Source organism: Sphaeramia orbicularis, chromosome 1 (genome assembly GCF_902148855.1).
Source record: "Sphaeramia orbicularis chromosome 1, fSphaOr1.1, whole genome shotgun sequence".
In the NCBI taxonomy this organism is placed as follows: Eukaryota; Metazoa; Chordata; class Actinopteri; order Kurtiformes; family Apogonidae; genus Sphaeramia; species Sphaeramia orbicularis.
The window spans coordinates 19,931,985-19,952,067 of record NC_043957.1 but is presented as its reverse complement, the minus strand read 5'-3'; the positions used below and the strand labels follow the sequence as shown (position 1 = coordinate 19,952,067).

The 20,083-nt window shown below is 39.4% G+C and overlaps 1 protein-coding gene across 2 annotated transcripts in view; it reads left to right on the top strand.

The window, feature by feature from the left end:
- The window catches only part of mad1l1 (mitotic arrest deficient 1 like 1), a 162,965-nt gene that overhangs the window by 125,418 nt on the left and 17,464 nt on the right, over positions 1–20,083 (top strand). The window lies entirely within an intron of this gene.

Genomic DNA, 20,083 nt, shown 5'->3' with positions numbered 1-20,083 from the left:
TACTTAGCATTAGCGGTTAGCATTAGCACATCGCACACATTTAGGAGCAGTGAGCTGCCATTGAAGGCGCTCGGGGACCAACTCCAGATCTTCATCAGCACCTTTATCAGCGGCACCGACAGGAGAATTAACCTAAATGCACCTGTTCTTTTTTAAGTATATCAATATTATCAATTTCCAGCGCAGCCTTACTTTAATTTGCATCATTCCTGTCCCTGTTTTTATCAGCTCAGAACAGCAGGATGCGCTTGAGCTCATTCCTGTACGGGTGCCTTCAGGTCATTTAGGCTCAGCTGAGCAAATGTCCACAGTATTTGGTGTCACTCTTTAAGTAATAAGCTTGTTATCGTCGCCTCTTTTTGTTTGTGATCAATCAATTCCAACACCAGTGTCATTCATAACTGACAGTACCAGCTCTTTAAATTGAGGGCTGATTTAAAGTGTTGGTTTTTTTTGTGTTTTTTTAACCATTTTTCATTGATTTCAGGGTAAAGCACAATGAGCGAGCTCATTTTAAAGGGAGTCCGAGTTACACCACATTCATTGCCCACAACAACACTATTGACAGCGCCCAGTATGGTGTGAAAATATCAATATGGCTGATTTTAAAAAGGAGGACAGTTAGAGAAGCATCCTGTTTAAAACCACAGTTTCCATCCATTATGCTTTCCACAAAATGTACGTTCTTGTCAAAAAGCAGCAGCTGTGGCTTTGCTCCAAATATCTGAATGTAACTAATAACTGTAGGGGAGGGTGAATCGACAGGTATTCAGATGGTTTTAATTTGCAGCTTCTTCAATACTCGCCACTAAATTTTACATACACCCTAAACCTTTAAAAAAAAAAGGTCAGTGTGATTTATTAGATTCGTCCACACATCAGTTATGCCAATTTTTACAACAGCGAACTTGAAAATATAGATTTACAGACTGATTATTGGGAACTTGCTGAATCAAACAGATGGCTCAGAACAGACAAGGACGAGGAGGAAACTGAGTTATGATGTTAAGAAAAAGAACAGAGCTGAACAGGTGAGTTGGTAGCTGTGTTAACGCTCTGCTATGTTTCTATAGGAATAGACTAGGGCTGGGTGATGTGGAAAAAATCATATTACGATTTTTTTTTTCATATCAGACGATATTGATATGTATCACAATAGAAATCAAAGCACTATTTTTTGCCAAGCTTAAATTTTCTATTACTCACACGCTATCAGACAAAAGTTTGGACTCACCTTCTCATTTAAATGGCATGAGACGGACCACAGATGGCCAACAAGTGCTCAGCATCACTGGGAACTCCTTCAAGAAAACATTTCAGATGACTACCTCATGAAACTCATTGAGAGAATGCCAAGAATGTGCAAAGCATTAATAAAAGCAAAATGTAGCTATTTTGAAGAATCTAAAATATAAAACATGCTTGGAGTTATGTTACACTTTTTTAACTACATAATTCCATTTGTGTTCATTCATAGTTTTGATGTCTTCAGTGAGTGAGTCCAGATTTTTGACTTGTAGGGTAACTTAGTTGTGAAGACATCAGAAGGTTATTTTTGATTTGAATATGGTTTATTTTCTGTCAGAGGTTGAACATGACAGATGTGCTGAAGAACATTATACTGCTGTTTCCGATCAATAAAACAGGTCCATATATTTAAAACTAAACTAAAAGTCTGACCAGCAGGAAAAAGCTTTAAAAAAGTTTTAAAATAGAACACAAACAAAACAGACTATCTTAAAACAATACCTTTGGTATATACAGGGTGGGGAAGCAAAATTTACAATGAACATTTAGTTGTTTTTTCTCAGCAGGCGCTACATCAATTGTTTTGAAACCAAACATATATTGATGTCATAATCATACCTAACACTATTATCCATCCCTTTTCAGAAACTTTTGCCCATATGAGTAATCAGGAAAGCAAACGTCAAAGAGTGTGTGATTTGCTGAATGCACTCGTCACACCAAAGGAGATTTCAAAAATAGTTGGAGTGTCCATAAAGACTGTTTATAATGTAAAGAAGAGAATGACTATGAGCAAAACTATTACGAGAAAGTCTGGAAGATACTATTAAAGAAGAATGGGAGAAGTTGTCACCCGAATATTTGAGGAACACTTGCACAAGTTTCAGGAAGCGTGTGAAGGCAGTTATTGAGAAAGAAGGAGGACACATAGAATAAAAACATTTTCTATTATGTACATTTTCTTGTGGCAAATAAATTCTCATGACTTTCAATAAACTAATTGGTCATACACGGTCTTTCAATCCCTGCCTCAAAATATTGTAAATTTTGCTTCCCCACCCTGTATATTGGGATGTGTTCCTTAACTGCCATAACTGGCGTAAACCGAAAATGAAACTCAACATGCTTTGAATGTCCGACTCCCAGCTTCTGTGCCTCTGTTGTACGCAGGAACTGATACGGTTCACACCCTACTTTTCAGTAACTCAGTCGCCTGAGTTCTCAAATTTTCTCCCAAGAGAACAGTCATTACCTCCCGCTGTAGCCTAAACGTTAGTGTGTTTGCTGCAGCTGTTCATACGCTTGTGCTGTGTGCATCAGCCTAACTTGATATGGCTCTGGCGTGATTGGTTCAGTGCAGCGCTACTTAATTATGATTGGCTGTTCTTATGTCTGTCAAAACATGGACAAATGAATTCTATCGAAATTGTATCGAGCATGTCTCATATTTCTATCAAGGAAAAGTTATTTCGGGACATAGAGTATATCGTTATCGTTTTATTGCCCAGCCCTGGGATAGATTAGACATACACATAAAATGAAGAATGATTGTCTATTACTGCTAAAAATACTTATACCCCAAGTGAAAGTAACACATGTAACGCCATACAGTGTAAGGAGTGGTCTGGTAAAGAGCCATCTGTCCACAAACCACGTCTCCTGAATTAGGATGAAATCTGAGGATGGTATATTTTTCTCAGCTGTTCTGGTTCTGCGTTCCACCGCTAAAAGTTAACAAAGTTGGCCCAGCTTTTCTTAAACCAGCACTAGTTCAACTTTATCTGCTGACCGTCTCCTCAGCCTCCAGGACAAATGCACTCTGGTGAAATGGTTTTACATCAACATTATCATCTGAGCAATTTTTTTCTTCCTGTTTGCCTTTTTTAAAAAATTGTGGTTGGAAAAAAACAAAACAAAACCTATCATTAGCTGATACATTAAAAGGAATGTCAAAACATAGGAGTTCAGTGTGGGGTGGCTGCAGTGGATATTAAATATATGACTAATGAGGAAGTTGTTGCAGTAGAAAGAAGAAATTAGCAACAGAGTGGATTTAAAATTTTGAGTTGTGTGCAGTAGAAGGTCAGAAAAAAGACTTGACTTGATGCAAAGTGGCAAAAAAGGAAGTTTTTTTTTTAATTTTTAACTACTTTTCCCCATTACAGAAAGAATATTCAGGTCAACAGAATCATACTTAACTGTGATGCTAATGATGTAAATTAAGTTCTGGAATGAAAAGTTCGCTGTTAACATTGTAATGCTTAGTGCTAAAAACGAATCTAACTATAAACTTTCTCCTGAAACTAGAAGCACTCGGAGAGCGCAGACCTCCACCAAGACTGATCAGTGGCGCCCCCCACCCCCGATCACCACCAAAATTTAATCATTTCTTCCTTATCCCATTTCCAACAAACCCTGAAAATTTCATCCAAATCTGTCCATAACTTTTTGAGTTATGTTGCACACTAACGGACAGACAAACAAACAAACAAACAGACAAACAAACCCTGGCAAAAACATAACCTCCTTGGCGGAGGTAATCAACCCAACTCGGTGAAATGAGTAGAAATGTTCCTGTCATTTGCTGTTTGTTAACTAATCACTGAGTCTGTTTACATCACTGTAAAGGTATGATAACTGATTAATCCAATAATTATAATAATGGGCTCTGATGCGTTGACATGCACTTCAGAAATGTGATAATTGAAAAGTCCTGGTTTAGAAGTTTCAGATTTCTTTCGTACGTAGTGATGGATCCTGTTATTGTCCTCTGCTCACGTTTAACAACATCTCTTCCATTGTCTATGATCGAATTGTTTTTAAACGCACAGATGTAAAAGAATGAAATAAATCAGATTAACAGGTATACATGCATAAAGCCATCGGATTATCGGGGAGAAACAAAGGTGTGTTAATCCGATTTCTCATAATCAGATTACTGCTGTTACCTGATAAAGTATATCATGTTTACATGATCAGTTAATCATCTGATAACTCCAGAACTTGGATAGTGATCGCAATATTAGTGTGAATATGAACGGTCTCACAGTCTGAGTCAGGTACAGTCCAGGTGTCAAACCAGGGGGTATTCAGATCAAAATGGCTACTGAAGAAGAGTGTATTCTGATGTTTGTTGCACTGGATATTTAAGGGTAGGAATACCGCGGTAACTTGCCTAATAATCACATACACAGCCATCGGTAAAGTTCGACCAGAACTCACCGAGCCTGTGTCACTTTTTATTAGTGAACATCCTGTTTGACCCTTCAGTTTAAGAGCCCAAAGAACACACAACAGGTTTAATACAACAATGCTGATTCTGAATCGGCAATGCAAAAAAAACATGCTCAATATAGATGGTGGTAAGTCCGAGCTCTGAACTGCAGCAAAGACAGAATCAGGATGGGGAATTCCAATCCCTTGTTTGGCCTATGCGAATTCTAGACGGGGAGAGGCATTTCCAATATTCCCTAATGTCCGCCTTCAACCTGCTGGCTCGAGTGGCTCGCTTTCTGCTGGAGACTCCAGTGAATCATCGTCTGTAAATATAACGATATGTTAAATTAAACTCTATTGCTTGTGTATTGCCCCCGCTGGTGATGTTTGGTATTACAGGCGTTGCTGCATTTCAAAAGCATGGACAACACATTTTAAGACGCAAGCACGCATCATGGCAGCCAATGTGTTGTAATGCGTTTGCGTCTACGTGCCCTTGCGTTGACTGTTGAACGACCCTAAAACTGAGATGCAAACTGTTAAAGGATAAATGAGTGTGTGTCAGAGTATTTTGGGAAGAAAAATGCTTCCTGGGACTGAATTTCACTTTGCTCACTGACTTAAACAAAATACTTAATGATGTGTTGCTGATAGCTATGAAAATAAACATGAGCAACGTACTCATAAACAGTAAACACAAAGGCAGCTGGGAATACAAGAGTGAATAAATTAATTGTTTGGGGTTTTTTGTTGTTGTTTTTTTTTTTTTTTTTGGTGGGTGTGATTTTATGTTCCTAAACCTTCAGAGAGAAATCTTGGTTCCCAGAGAAAGAAGAAAAGCGAGGATGTTGACTCTGATTTCTCCTGACAGTTTCCTGTCCTGCCTGCCCTCGGGCGGTGTGTGTCTTTGGCTGTGTGTAATTGTGTGTGTGTGTGTGTGTGTGTGTGTGTGTGTGTGTGTATGTGTGAGTTGGCGTCACTTGCTCCTGTGGTCGATCTTCGTAACATATGTCTGCTGTCTCCATGGTAACATGATACACCCGAAGCACACACACAGTAGGCCCACCTGAGGTCATTGATATTCCAGAGCAGGAGCTGTGTCACACTTACCGCTCCAGTCACGTATGTGTCATCTATAGCTCAGTTTTAACGCTCATATCACTGCTGGTTTCCACATTCAACTCAATTCCCATTCAAAAGGTCCCAGTTCATTCCAGCATTAATTAACTTCTGGATATTTGGGGTATAATACCAAATTTGCTTGGATATGAAAGACATTTCTCAGAGAAATAATTCCATAAATTGTGCAGGGAACCCTCTGACTTGATGCATTATTAAAAATGTTAATGCGTAGATTAAGAATTGATGTGAATTCTTGAACTTGAACTCTATCGGTTTTATTTATTTTAGCCAATATTATAATTTGCCTCCACATGTTTTATAGTCTGCAATATCAAACACCATCTGACTTTCCACCTGCAGCTGAAGGGTAGTATAAAAAAAACATGTAATGCTGGGGAGAAAAAAAAACCTCAGGAGGATTCACAGAGAGCGATCCCAGAATGGACTGTGTAACTGCTGTTGTGTGTTCAGAAATTTGCATAGATAAGACACAGAACATGTGCACATGTTTTGCAAAACACTGTAAATTATTGTACCTAGGGATGTAAACAAATTAATCAACTATCGATTAATTGTCGATAAGAATTTGCTCGATTAAATTATTAATTGTGGGTTAATTGCCCTTTTCCACCCGTCCACACCTGTTCGAAGGCTGCTGGTTTGTCTGTGCTGCAACGCCGCGGCTGGGATAGCCGGTTATCGAACCGGATCGTGGTGTTGATGAGTTAGAATGGCTTTATGGACATGATGGAGCGAAACACAGACCGACCGTCTGTTTGTGGGAGCGGTGCACCCCCGCATAAATACACGCACAAATGCGGGGTCAGTATCGGATCAGAACATTTTCCCTGGAGGTTGGTCTAGTCCACGGTCAGTGAGACAGAAGTTGAAAACATCCTCCAGGCTCCTGATCCGGGCCACAGGTATGGTCATACACTGATGTTGGACAGAAGGCCTGGCTCTCAGTCTCCGCTCTAATTCATCCCAAAGGTGTTCTATGGGGTTGAGGTCAGGACTCTGTGCAGACCAGTCCAGTTCATCCACTCCAGACTCTGTCATCCATGTCTTTATGGATCTTGCTTTGTGCACTGGTGCACAGTCATGTTGGAAGAGGAAGGGGCCAGCTCCAAACTGTTCCCACAAAGTTGGGAGCATGGAATTGTCCAAATGTCTTGGTATGCTGAAGCATTTCCAGTTCCTTTCACTGGAACTAAGGGGCCAAGCCCAGCTCCTGAAAAACAACTCCACACCATAATCCCCCCTCCACCAAACTTTACACTTGGCACAATGCGGTCCGACAAGTATCGTTCTCCTGGCGACCGCCAAACCCAGACCCGTCCATCAGATTGCCAGATGGAGAAGCGCGATTGGTCACTCCAGAGAAGGCGCCTCCACTGCTCTAGAGTCCAGTGGCGGCGTGCTTTACACCACTGCATCCGGCGCTTTGCATTGCACTTGGTGATGTATGGCTTGGATGCGGCTGCTTGGCTATGGAAACCCATTCCGTGAAGCTCTCTTCGCACTGTTCTTGAGCTAATCTGAAGGCCACATGAAGTTTGGAGGTCTGTAGCCATTGACTCTGCAGAAAGTTGGCGACCTCTTCGCACTATGCGCCTCAGCATCCGCTGACCCCGCTCCGTCAGTTTATGTGGCCTACCACTTCGTGGCTGAGTTGTTGTCGATCCCAAACACTTCCACTCTCTTATAATACAGCTGACAGTTGACTGTGGAATATTTAGGAGTGAGGAAATTTCACCACTGGATTTGTTGCACAGGTGGCATCCTATCACAGTTCCACGCTGGAATTCACTGAGCTCCTGAGAGCGACCCATTCTGTCACAAATGTTTGTAAAAGCAGTCTGCATGCCTAGGTGCTGGATTTTATACACCTGTGGCCATGGAAGTGATTAGAACACCTGATTCTGATTATTTGGATGGGTGAGCAAATACTTTTGGCAATATAGTGTATGTATAATATATTATAGTCCTGGACAAATGTCCTGCCCCCTCAAATTAAAGTTTGCGAAGCTTCAGGAGGTAGGGAAAAGATAAATGAGTGAAAACTTTCACTTCTGCGGGGGCACGGAATGCACTGCTGCGTAACCCCATAGTGTTATAAGTAGGACGGAAACTCTCCTCTTCACCCACTGACAAAATGCACGTGTGCACACACACACACACACACACACATACACCCCCACACCCCATTACAGACCGCCACACCAACAGATGAATTCCACAGGAAACACTGGCTGTATCCAATGGTTCAATAAATCTATTATTAAGGAATATGACATGCTTTTTTCATGAAGTATATAAACAATATTTAGCTTTTATTGTTATAGACCGTATTGAAAGAGAAATTCAGGTTCTCAGGAAAATCGCCACTTATCAATTAATTGTTAATCGATCGATAAGGTCAACCAACTAATGATTAATGGATTAATCAGTAATTTGCATCCTTAATTGTAACCTTATTTAACTTGATGTCAGAATATACAGTCCCGGAAAAAATTATTAAACCACCCCTTGTTTTCTTCAATTTCTTGTTCATTTAATTGCCTGGTACAACTAAAGGTACATTTATTGGGAGAAATATAATGATAACAACAAAAGTAGCTCATAAGATTTTAATATCAGAGCTGATATGTATCCATTTTCCATGTTTTCTTGATAATAACCAAAATCACTTTATTTCTTACATCAATAGCTATGGCATTGTACTGCCAAAACAGTGCTTTTAAGTGTTCCATGTTTTCTTTTCTGTCTGTTTTAGTCACATGATACACACAGGAGTTAGGACTTGATTGTATAACCATTGTTTTTGATGACTTTTGATGGTCTAATTTTTTTTTTCCGCAACTGTATTTAGATGAGGGCCTCATTTGCAATTTAACTGGGAAACACAGGAGTTAATGGTAGTAAAAACACTTCATCCCTAATAGAATTTGACAGGAAATACACTCCGAACACAAGTATTCAGCGGTGATAAAAGCAATACAACCAATAAAGGACAATGCAATAAAGTAATTATAAGTGATGAAAATACAAGTAATTTAAAATACGAACCATTACTATTAAAATGTGGTGAAATTTATGGGAAAAATGAATGTTGACATTATGCCCATTTTCTTCCAGGTCAAACAAGATTGTAATCAAACTTCCACCTTAGCACCACCCTAGTAATTTCTAACTAGTGTTATTGACCACAATAAGTGAATTTGGGGACATTAGGAGTTAAAGTGTAGAATCCTATGCCCAGTTTTAGACCATATTTAATGAAAATGCTTGTTGACCTTGAGGGAAAGTCTGGGTTTTCTGTCCAACAATGCTGTCACTTAAACTCTGATCATTTTGTGCAGCTGTTCGAGTTTATAGCATTAACATTAGCTTTTTAGCCTTAACTACTACCAATGTTAAAATCAAATGATGTTTTTCAGCTTATAATTTGGACTGTTTTAGCTTAATGTGAATTCCTCGGCTAAAAACTAAATGGGGAACATAAATCTCAACAGCAAAAAAAACCCTCAAGAATAAAATACGGAAATGAGCTAAAACAGCCCAAAATCTAATGTGAGTAACATCAGTCTGATCCTTTTAATGTCTGAAAATAACCTGGAATGTAGGTGCATTTTCTGTGCTTTTAAAATGCCCTTTTTGTTTTTGTTTTCTTTTTTAAATTGTACCACCTGTTGTTATGGAGATGAATTACCTAGGATATTTGTGAGGCTATCTTAAGTCAAGCCATGCATTTTTATCTTTGTAGGATATATTTTCAGTCCATAGAAGACATTCTGTTGTTCATACTGAAACTGGATGTATTAGAAATATTGTATTGATTAGCGACGGCACAAAATTAGCTCCAGTGTTTCTGTGTTTTTTATTAATAATTCAGCCAGATGGACAGACCTTTCTCTGAAATATTCCATTGATTCCACACTTACACTCAGGTCAACTTGTGTGATTATATCCACTTTTAATAGCTCATTACTGTAATGTAATGTTAATGTAACCCACACACTGAAAGAGACTTGTAATTAAATATCTCAGAGCTGATGACATAAGCACTGCCAATCTATTCAACAGCACATTCACAAGTGTTGTGTTACTTAAGAGAAGTGGTTAAAAATACAGACACATTAAGGCGAGGAAAAAAGAAAGCAAAATAGGGAAGGAATGACCTGCAGTGTTGCTCCATCTTCCACTGGTGATGTAAAACTCAAGTGCTGAAGGAGCTACTCAGGGTGTGATGCAGGTAGTGGGAGGGGTCAGCCACGATGGATGTCAGCTTGGCCAACATCCTTCTGTCTGCCACCTCCTCGATGGAGTCCAGCAGGTAGCCTAAGACAGAACCGGCTTTCTTAACCAGTTTATTAATGCCGCATTTCTACTACGTGGAACCGACTCGGCTCGACTCCACTCCACTCGGGTACCAGGTACTATTCCTGGAGACATTTTCCATTACAGGATACTACCGACTTTAGAGTACCCGGATGTCATAGCAATGTGGTGCATTACTTCCGTGACATCTGCTCAGAGAGTTGCTGATAAATTCACTCATTGCGTATTGTCTCGTCAAGCTCATTCTTAATTTTTACGTCAGCCACCAAAGACTGAATCTCCTTGACTGACCATGGTGTAGTTTTACGGGCTGTCATCATGTGGATTAACCTACCGCTATTTTTACTGTAAACTTCTGCATTAGTTTTTTGTAAAACAGTGGGTCACAGAGATGACTCTTACTGCTTAAACATCACGTTTTAGTATCTGTTCCCCAGTCTTGGAACCACAGAGGAGGTGATACCAAAAAACTACTACAGGGTACCAGATTCCAGGTCCTTTCTTGTAATGGAAACGCAAAAAGGCCGAGTCAAGTCGAGTCAAGTCGGTACCACATAGTGGAAACCTGGTATTAGTCTCTTCCTGTTTCTGTCTGTACCGCCCGCTTCCCAGCACATGATGGCAAAGAGTACTGCAGAGGCCACAACAGTATCATTAAATGTTAGGAGAACTCTCTCTCCGAAGGACCTCAGTCTCCTCAGCAGGTGTAGGTAACTCTAGCCTTTGTTGAACAGGGCGTCTGTATTGTTTGTCCAGTCCAGTTTATTGTTGAGGTGAACACCCAAGTACTGAATAGAGTCCACTATCTCCATGTCCAAGCCCCGGATGTTCACCTGTGTGTGTTATGGGGGTGAGCCACAATCTCCATTGTTTTCCTGGTATTCAGGAGCAGGTGGTTTCACTCACACCATTCCATGAAGTTTATGACACCCCTGTATTCCTGTTCGTTCTCTTCAGACACACAGCCAACAATAATAATAATACATTTTATTTATAGGTGCCTTTCAGGACACTCAAGGTCACCGTATAGAGTTGTTAAAATAAAATAAAACACAATTAAAATTACACACATACATATATAAAACACGTAGGTACATAAAATGGCAAAATTGGAATTATGGAATTATGGGATAGAGTAGGCCTGTCTGAATAAATAAATTTTAAGCTGGGATTTGAAGGTGGTAACACAGTCTGAATTTTGTATATGTTCCGGGAGGGCATTCCAGAGGTGGGGGGCTGACCGACTGAATGCTCTGGATCCCACGGTGGTCAAGCAGGCAGGTGGGAGGGTGAGTTGGATGGATGAAGATGACCTAAGAGTGCAGGGGGGGTTGTTTATGAGGAGGTGGTTAGTGAGGTACTGAAGGGCGAGGTGGTTTATGGCCTTGAAGGTGACAATGGCGGTGTTATCAGAGAACTTCTGCAGGTGACAGTGTGTGGAGTTGTATGTGAAGTCTGAGGTGTATAGGGTGAAGAGGAACGGTAAGGGCATCGTCCCCTGGGGGGGCCCCCATGCTGCAGACTACCACATCTGACCCAGTTGTGTAGTCTCACATACTGTGGTCTGTCAGTGAGGTAGTTGGTGGTCCATGCAGCCAGATATTGGTCCATACCTGCCTCCTCCATCTCCCCCCTCACAGCAGTGACGTCTGGATAGTGTTGAAAGCACTGGATAAGTCAAAGAACATGACTCTAGCAGTGCTCCCAGGGGGACTCAGGATGAGAAAGGGTCTGGTGCAGCAGGTAGGTTACGGGGTCATTCACCCCTGCGCCTGGATGCTAGGTGGACTACAGAGGGTCCAATGTAGCGCTCACCTAGGAGCGGAGGTGGTGGGGGACAATCCTCTTCATGGTCTTCATGAGGTGGGAGGTCAAGGCGATGGGTCTGTAGTGGTTCAGTTCACGGGGGTGGGCTTTTTTTGGGAGCCGGAACCACACAGGAGGTCTTGCACAGGGCGGGGACTCTGTCCAGGCTGAGGCTCAGGTTAAACAGATCCAGAACCACATTGCTGAGCTGGTCTGCACATGCCCTGAGCTCCCTTCTCACCTGGTTAATAGTGATGGAGAGGGGGGTGGCTGGAGGGGCTCCTCTGTGACAGGGGTGGGAGGTGGGGGTGCGAGTGGAGCTGAGGTGTTGATGGTTGCAGTGGGTTGCGGGGCTGTCATACTGGAGAGGTGTGAAGAGGGACATTAATTGGGGGGGGCTCACTGGACTGAAGTCAGAGACAAACCTGTTGAAATGTAAATTCAGCGCCTTTGCCCAGTTCAGATCTCCACTGGTAACATGTCCATCCCTATCTCCCCCATGGCCTGAGATGTGTTTCAGGTGTCTCCACATGTACAGGATGTTGTTGTTCTCCAGCCGCTACTCCACTTTCCTCCATCAGCTGTCCTTACACCTACTCATGTTGAGAATCAGCTCCCACTGTACTCTCTTCAGCTCCTCCTTATCACCAGAGATGAAGCCCCTCTGTTCATTCAGCAGGGTCTTCAGATCAGGGCTCACCCAGGGCTTATTGTTGGGAAAAGACCATACTGTCCTGGAAGGCACAGTGTTTTCCACACATTATTAATTAATTAATTAATGCTTATACACATGCAGAACATGTTAAACGGTAAACAAAAAGCTAATTGCAATATAAATATTGATAGAATAGCTGCTGATGTAATTATTTCTAGTAGAAGCTCTGCTCAATGTAGTTCCCTTTTATGTATATACACACACACACACCTACACACATACACACATCCTCCTCGTAATGCAGAAAAATACCAAAATCTGCATTTAAATTGAAAGCTATTCATCTGCATATTTCTGATTATTCAATTAATTTGCCTCCTGTATTATTTATTTATTTTCTTATGTATTTTTGCCCTCACCAATCAGCAGCTATGCATGCCAGACGAACTGTTTATTCCTGATGATTCTATTGGCTGGTTGTGCGTCTGTTTAGTGTATCTGGCGGTGTGCTTGGGAAGAGGTGGGGAGTAACAAAACACACACACACACTTAGATACTGCAGCATTTCTGCTGATAAGGTCACAGGTCACACCAAAATACAAAAAATCATCACCGTTGCATTAGACTAATTATACATATGCAGAATAAATAATAAGCCTCGGAGCCAGTTGTAGGGGAGTGGGGCAGTGCCCCCATAAACAAACGTCCTGCCCCTTCAAATGAAAGTTTACAAAGTTTCAGGAGGTAGGGAAAAGGTAAATGAGCTTCACAACAGCAGGAGACGTAGAGGAATTAATAAAGCGTGTTAAGTTTCACTTTCACTTTTCCCATGGTGTGGTACATACTATAGTACATTAAGCCCCCCCCCCATCCACACCAAGACATCAATTCCACAGTAAACACTGTACTGTACTTAATCAGTCTGTTGAATTGAGAAGTAGTCTGCATCTTTTTTTAAGAATTGACTGATTTTCAATGGGGTACAGAATAATGTTTTAATTCATTGAGATGTACAACTAATGTTTAAGGCGCTGTTTCTACCTGAGTGCTGCATATGTAAAGTAACATCTGAAAAAGTGGCAACTGTTTTTTTTTTGTTTTGTTTTGTTTTTTTTTGGGGGGGGGTGTTGTACCCCTTCCATTTTTTAAGTAAATTTGTACTTTTTATTCCTTTTTTGTGGTTTAGTTGTTGTTGTTTGTGCCATGCCCCATACATCACCACTGTGTGAGGTTATCAATAGGCAGGAGACCGTAAATAAAGAAATAAATTAGTTAATGAATGAATAAATAATTGAATAGCACTACAGCCCAAACATTTTCTTTAAACCCACCCCACCCCCTGGATTACTCATCCTGATCCCACCCAAAGAAAAGAGAAAAATAAATAATTCAAATCATTTCTCACTTCTCTCAATATCAATCCACCAGAGACCTAGGAAACACACAAACTGAGCATGAGAAAACCATTTCTGTAAAATTGACCAGTAAATGATTTCCATGGAAACCGCATGATGTGTATTTACTCAACATATGCGTTTGTACTATATATTCAGCAAGTGAGAAGTACTTGAAAAGTATATGCGCATACTACAGAAAGCAGGCACATGAAAGTCTAGCACCAAAGACAACAAAAGGAGGAAAAAAGGAATAAACCTTCCTGGGCAAATATTTTACATTAACACTATTCACAATTTCAAGTTCGCAACAAATGTGCAATAAAAGATTTGAATATATTTGTGTCTCCCCATCAACAGAATCATATTTTACAGGATTCAACCTCACCCTTTGCTTCATCTGTAGTGTTTTTCTAGTCTTTCTGTGTCCAGATAGTCACACAGACTCCAAACTGTAATGATTTGTATGATTCTCGCATCCTCAACTATCCTGACAGTCTAGTTGTCAGGTGTTGTCCTTCACTTCATTATTCTCAACATTCTTCAGTTTCATACTAGTGAGGCTAGAAAGCAGCAGGTCTGGCTCTGTTGTTATTGTCACTTGGTGTCCAGCTCACACAAATGATTAGTCAATACCTTCATTTTCTGCTGCAAAAGTTTAAAAAAATATGCCATGTTGTGTAAAATTAAAGTATTGCATTTTCATTACAAAATAAATAAGAATTGTGTAATAGTTGCACAAGAAATAAAGCATGTCCAGTGTGTAAAAGCCTTAAAAATATTTTAACCTCCAATATGTAATAGGGGACTAATTATCTGAAGCAGATTTGATCCACAAACAGTAATTTGTACTTGTGCACTGCTGCTGATAGATGTAGATGTACGGTCTCAAAATAAACTTGAGAACCACTTTTACAGTTGTTACTGTAGTTTTATTGCATTTCAGCTAAGAGATGTAACGATATGAAAATTTCATATCATGGTTATTGTGGCCAAAATGATTCGATTATCATCATTATCACGGTATTGTTGAAATGTGCTCAAAAAGTTCAAAAAGTACTTATACACACAATGAAATAATTTAACCAAGTTTTATTTTTGGGGAAAAAAAACAAGCACAATATACTTTCTGTTGGCAGAAACATTAAAATATTAACATATAAACAACAAACATACAAATGTGCTTTAAAGATGGCACCTTATGGCTGTAAGAGATATCTGCACTTTATGCAAATTATACATAAGGACCAAGAATACTTTACATTCAGCACTCAAGACTAGGTCTAGGCTTACAGATTTAAGAACTGGTACAGAAAGGACACTTTCACTCTTTGGTGTACCTTAGGTAGAAATCAAATATGCATACACTTGCATATTAAACAAAGCAGTGTCCATGTGGGTGCCTTCAGCCATGTTTTCAGAGGCCAAACATTGGAAACTGTGCATGTGCGTCTGTAGTGCTGCTGCTTCTCCAGGAAATGAGCAGTATCACCGTGAGTTTTTCAAAGTGCGGTAATTAAACACAGTTTTAATGATACTTAGAATTTGAAACAGTAATACTAACCATTGGAAATTTTACCACGGTTTATCATAATACTGGTAATCGTTACATCCCTAGTTCAGATATATTCAATATTTTTTATTTTGTATTATGCACCTTCCCAACAGTGAGGCTGCACATATTGTTTTACTGCACTGTACATGCTGTGTTTTTACATTACATAACTTTTCTATGTATAATATACATAGTCTTGACATACATACTCTTTAGTGTTTTTATATTGATGTACATATTCTTGAGTATTTCTATTTTTATCTAGCCAAGAACTACCTGTAAGCTAAATTTCATTATGTGCACATAATGACAATAAACATTCTTGAATCTTGATGAATGGAACAATAATGCACATCCAACGACACAGTAAGTTTTAACCAGGTAAAGATGATATAAATGCATTAAAAGATAATGATATGAAGGACATGACAAGATGAAAATAATGTAGACGATGTAACAGGATGTAACAAGACTTAAGTACAAAATATAAAAAGACAAAACGTGGGTAAGACACACCTGTATGAGTAAATAGTATTTTGTCTAAAACAGTATTCCTGAATAAAGCATTTGGAAAAACCAACCGGTTAATAAGATTTAACAAATCTCAGAAAAATTCATGCTTTTCAATGCGACTCGCTTTGTAATAGTCTGTTTGAAATAAACACTACATGAACTACTGCATTTGTTTTATTACTTTTTGAACAGCTTTTATTTTCACTTGCTACATTTTTTTTAACAGAAGTAACTGTGGCGACACGGTGTGGGGGGGAGGGGGGGCATCTTTTTGTGTGGAATTTGCATGTTCTCCCTGTGTCTGCATGGGTTCTCTCCGGGTACTCCGGCTTCCTCCCACCATCCAAAGACATGCACTGATAGGTTAATTGGTTAATCTAAATTGCCCATAGGTGTTAATGTGAGATTGTTTGTCTCTTTATGTCAGCCCTGTGATGAAGTGGCGACATGTCCAGGGTGTACCCCGCCCTCACCCATAAGTAGCTGGGATAGGCTCCAGCGACCCCCGTGACCCTAGTGAGGATAAAGCGGCCTCAGAAATGAATGAATGAATGAAAGAAGTAACTGTATTTTCAAACATGAAAACAACAAAAAAGAAGCAAAATGACATCAATGTGACAAAAGCACAGATAAAGTGTATTGATCCCTGGGGGAACAGTCATGTATGTGGTATGAATGGGTTAATAATGTAGTATCTGTTCGACTGGAGTAAAGTACGTGTGGGAGTTTCACCGAGTATATGTGTGAACTGATGGGAGCAGAGGTTGGTAAAAGGTGAATCTAGTGGTGACGTCAGGTGTAAATGAGAGCTGAATTAAAATGTCTGAATTTCAAATACATCTCTGGCTGTGCTCCGAGATGAGGCGGAGAGACGCGTACGCAGCAGAGGGAAGGAGGAGACGAGACAGAAAGGGTTAGACAGAAGGAAGAAGAGTCTCCTCATTAGCGAAGGAGAGCGCAGACAGGGGTCAACTGATCTGTGAACCGCATGTCTTCACCTCAATATAGAGCCATCTGTCATATCCGCACAGGCACACACTGTCCAAGACCTCTGTTTTAACTGTACACTTCCACAAAGCAGCGCAAAGCCGCATGCGATGTGCTTAAGACGGAGCCATTTTTAGGTACGTTCATGATTATAATTGATATTGATGGAGACAAAAGGTAACACAGTGTCATGTCACTACAGTTTTATAAATAAGGGCTGCACCCAAAAGTCTATTTGAATCATCTGTCAGGAGATTCTGATTCATCACAGATTAAAGTCCAGCGGTTGTTTGGTTACTATAGCAAACTACACTATACTATAGGCAGCGGGAGCTCCTCACACTGCAAGGTTTATGGTTTAAAACACTATATACTTTCATGCAGTAATAATAATTTGGTTTTTAATTATCTGCTTTGTCTACTTCAGAGATGAAAGACTTAAACGTACCTCCATCACGCTCAGGCTTATTTTTACATATTCAGTAGAGGTATTGTTTTTGGTTTGGTTTGTTTCTTTGTTTGTTAACACTGTAGTAGCCAAACTATTTGTTGAATTCATACCAAACTGGGTTTATAGATTGCCAGTGACCCACAATAGATCTGATTACATTTTGGGAAAAGTTTGTCAAAGTTCACATTTTTTATGAATTTTTAAAATCTTTTTCTTCCCCATTTACTCATAATGGGCAAAATTTCAAATGTCTGTAGCAGCAAAACTACTGGTTGAATTCATAGCAAATTGGGTTTATACAGGGTGTCCCATAAGTCTCCATACATAGGAGACATAATACATATGGTTCTAACATGTATTTCTTTATATTTCTTCTTTATAGTTCTTCAGCAGTGGAGGACACGCATTGAAATGTGTTCCCGACAAAATGGCAGTCATATAGAGCATATTATATAAATAAAAATGGTTTATGTCAAGAAACGTTTATTTTTCCTATGTATGGAGACTTATGGGACACCCTGTAGATTGCCAGTGACCCAGAATAGATGTCATTACATTTACATTACCTTACACTGGCTGCTTGTCTGTCAAAGAATAGACTTTAAAGTTCTGTTGCTGGTCTATAAAGCTCTGAATGGTTTAGGACAAAAATACATCATTGACTTCCTGACCCAGTATGAACCCACCAGACCCCTCAGGTCATCTGGATCCGATCTGTTGTCAGTTCCCAGACTCAGAACCAGACACGGAGAAGCTGCGTTCAGCTTCCGTACTCCACATGTCTGGAACAAACTTCCAGAAAGCCTCAGATCAGCTGAAACAGTTTATTTAAATCCAGGTTAAAGACCCACCTGTTCTCAGCTGCATTTGAATAGAGTTTTGATTCATCAGTTCAGATCTGCACTGTTTCTTTTAAGCTTGAAGTTTTTATCTGTTTTATCTATTAATCTGTTGTTTTTTTTCTCTCATACCTGTACTTTTTATTGCTTCCCTGCTGTAATGCTTTTAACGCTTGAATTGTCTTGTACATGAAATGTGCTATATAAATAAACCTGCCTTGCCTCACATTTTGGAAAAAGTAGGTCAAAGTAAAAAAAATTATAATAATAATTTTGAAAATCTTTTTTCTTCTCCCATTTACTTATAATGGGTGAAATTTCAAATGTCTATAAAAACATCAATTTTGTTTCAATTTACTTCAAACTTGGCACATATGTAGAGAAAATTGATATCCTGACATCAGCACACACAGATATGATGACATCAGCTGGATCGATGCCAAAATAAGCTACAATACACATGAGGGTCAGGGTTTGTTTTGCCTGGCACCACTTGTTATTATTATTGTTGTTATTTTATTTTATGTCTTTGGCACTTCCACTGAGCTGTGGTTGTGTGCTTTAGAACATAACCATTGTGAAACAATCAGAAAATAATGTTTCATATTTCCATTTCATGAACTCTCGCTCTCCCCATTCAGTCTATTGGTCACTCGGTCATCAATGTTTGTTCATTGAGTCTTTGTTCATTGAGTGGAGATGAGGACCAACGTAACAAACACAACAACAAACAAAAAAAAATAACAAACACAAGCAATACATGTTACAAAAGACACTTGAAGAAAAGACCTTCAAATAGACAAACTGCAAGCAAAGAACCAATAGCCATATGTTCAATTGGATTCATCCATTGCAGCGTAACCTGAACCACACAAAATAAGCAAATAAGTAAGGATAAAGAGTTTTCACATACGTTTATGAAGAATGAGACAGTTCATACTGATGCTACCAACAAAACCAAGGTTTATATCTTCTATTCAGCCCACAACAGTTACTCTGTCCAAACCTTGAGTCGCTATTATTTGTTTTATTAAGCTTTTCAGTTTTCATAGTTTATTTAGGTTGGAAAGTATAATCATAAATTGTCATAATAAATCAATAAATGAAGGAAGGCTTTCTGCTTCAAGGTGCCTCTGCTCTCCTGTCTCAGCTTAACTCTATCTCTGCCCCCTCAAACTTCACTCACATATAGAATAGAATAGATCTTTATTGTCACTGTCACAGGAACAATGGAAATTTGTTCAGCAGCTCTGTTCTGTTTAGCAGCAAAAACAATTTGTGCAAAAAGGACTATATAAAATATCACACAAAATACTGAAAAATGTAAGCAATGTACGAAAGCAACAAGATAAAATATGAAAAACTGCTGAAATGTACAAAAAGCTAACTCTATATGTATAACAAATAGGATATATACAGACAATATAGGATATATACAAGGTAAGATTAAGATATCAGACATTCTTAAAATAAGACCAGCATGATTCACACCAAATGCGCTCTGGAGCAAATAAGCACTAACCAAGTCTACTGTTTCTAAAAACTTACACTGTTTTATGGACAAATTAGTGTTGCATGTCAAACAAACCCCTTCATCTGCGTTAACCTGGTTATTAATCCAGTTACTGATAGTTAATCCGTACCTTCAAAGTGATCACACTCCAGAATGTTCATCCTTGTGGTTTAGTTTGTGCTGGGGGATAAAACGATAACGATATACAGGGTGGGGAAGCAACATTTACAATGAACATCTAGTTGTTTTTTCTCAGCAGGCACTTCATCAATTGTTTTGAAACCAAACATATATTGATGTCATAATCATACCTAACACTATTATCCATACCTTTTCAGATACTTTTGCCCATATGAGTAATCAGGAAAGCAAACGTCAAAGAGTGTGTGATTTGCTGAATGCACTCGTCACACCAAAGGAGATTTCAAAAATAGTTGGAGTGT